The sequence below is a fragment of the Myxine glutinosa genome, chromosome 4 (genome assembly GCF_964187855.1).
Source record: "Myxine glutinosa chromosome 4, kmMyxGlut1.1, whole genome shotgun sequence".
NCBI classification, from domain to species: Eukaryota; Metazoa; Chordata; class Myxini; order Myxiniformes; family Myxinidae; genus Myxine; species Myxine glutinosa.
The window spans coordinates 46,502,637-46,504,519 of NC_136264.1; positions in this window are offsets into that span (position 1 = coordinate 46,502,637).

Consider the following 1,883-nt stretch of genomic DNA (forward strand, 5'->3'; position numbering starts at 1 on the left):
ATATATATATATATATATATATATATATATATATATATATATATATATATATATATATATATATATATATATATATACACGACCGGTCAAAAGTTTTAGAACACCTCAATTTTTCCAGTTTTTATTGAAATTTAAGCAATTCAAGTCCAGTGAATAACCTGAAATGGTACAAAGGTAAGCAGTAAACTGCTCGAGGTTAAAAAAAGTTTAGGTTCGTAAAAACGGGCAAATAATATAAATTGCACAGTTATATTGGAAACAAAAAGGCCTTTTTCAGGGAACAAGTAATGGGTTAACAACTTACAGCTTTTTTGCAGCAATGTACCTAAATTATGCCTTGAAAGTTGATGCAAACAATTCCTACAGGTGTCCCAACCTCTGCTGATTACTTGATTACAAACCCCCTGTCTGTATAAAATCAGTATTGGAACAGACTGTTATTACACCCTCTGAAGCATTATTTGGACAATGTTGCACTGCAGGAAGTAGTATCTATCTATAATTCCAGTAATCTCTGTACGTTTGTACGTCTGTACGTCTGTACGTTTGTCTGTGACCGCTGTTTCTCGACAACTACCGGTCCGATATACTTGAAACTTGCCAGGTATATTGCTGGGGACCCGAGGATGTGCCTTTTCAAGGTTTGAAATTAATCGGACAAGTACTTACCGAGCTATGGCGATTTAGCCGTTCGCCGTTCGCTTTGCCGTTGCGAATGGACCAAACCATTCATGTAAATAGAGGGGGGGGGGGGGGGTTCTGTGGTCGTTCGCTTTGGCTTTGCGAATGGACCAAACCATTCATGTAAATAGAGGGGGGGGTTCTGTGGTCGTTCGCTTTGGCTTTGCGAATGGACCAAACCATTCATGTAAATAGAGGGGGGGGGGGGGGTTCTGTGGTCGTTGCGAATGGACCAAACCATTCACATCGAATCATCGAATCACATCGAATGGACCAAACCGTTCGCTTTGGACCAAACCATTGCATGTAAATAGAGGGGGGGGGTTCTGTGGTCGTTGCGAATGGACCAAACCATTTCATGTAAATAGAGGGGGGGGGGATATAATTTTAGATATATATATAGTACGGGCATTGGCAAGGAACGGGCACCCACGTACGGGCAATGCCCTAGTCTATCTATAATTCCAGTAATCTCTGTACGTTTGTACGTCTGTACGTTTGTTTGTCTGTGACCGCTGTTTCTCGACAACCACGGGTCCGATATACTTTTAACTTGCCAGGTATATTGCTGGGGACCCGAGGATGTGCCTTTTCAAGGTTTCATATTAATCGGACAATTACTTACCGAGCTATGTCCAAAAAACGATTCAACCAATCAGAGAGCAGCGAACGATCGCGTGTGCCGAACGTGGAGGACACACTCTGCCTCGGATGGCACATTTGAGAGCGTATTCATTTATTTCACGTTTGCAAACTATGTTGGCGTTAAACTATGTTTTAAAACTAATAAAACCGAATTTGCGATTCATTCGCTTTCCTGCGCGTTTGTGCACGCGATGGCGATTTCTTTACCAAACTCCGGAAGCCGTTCGCTTTGGACCAAACCATTGCATGTAAATAGAGGGGGGGGGGGGGATTGTCACCGTACTCGCAAGCCGTTCGCTTTGGACCAAACCATTTCATGTAAATAGAGGGGGGGGGATATAATTTTAGATATAGATATAGTGCGGGCAATGCCCTAGTATTGGAAACTGGAGAAACTCTGACAGGAAGAGGTCTGGCAGACCCAAAGCCACAATAGAATCGGAGGACAAGTTTCTGAGAGTCAACAGCTTGCATGATAGGTGGCTCACAAGACAACAGCTTCAATCACAGCTTAACACTGGTCGAAGTAAGCAAGTCTCAGTTTCAACTGTGAAGAG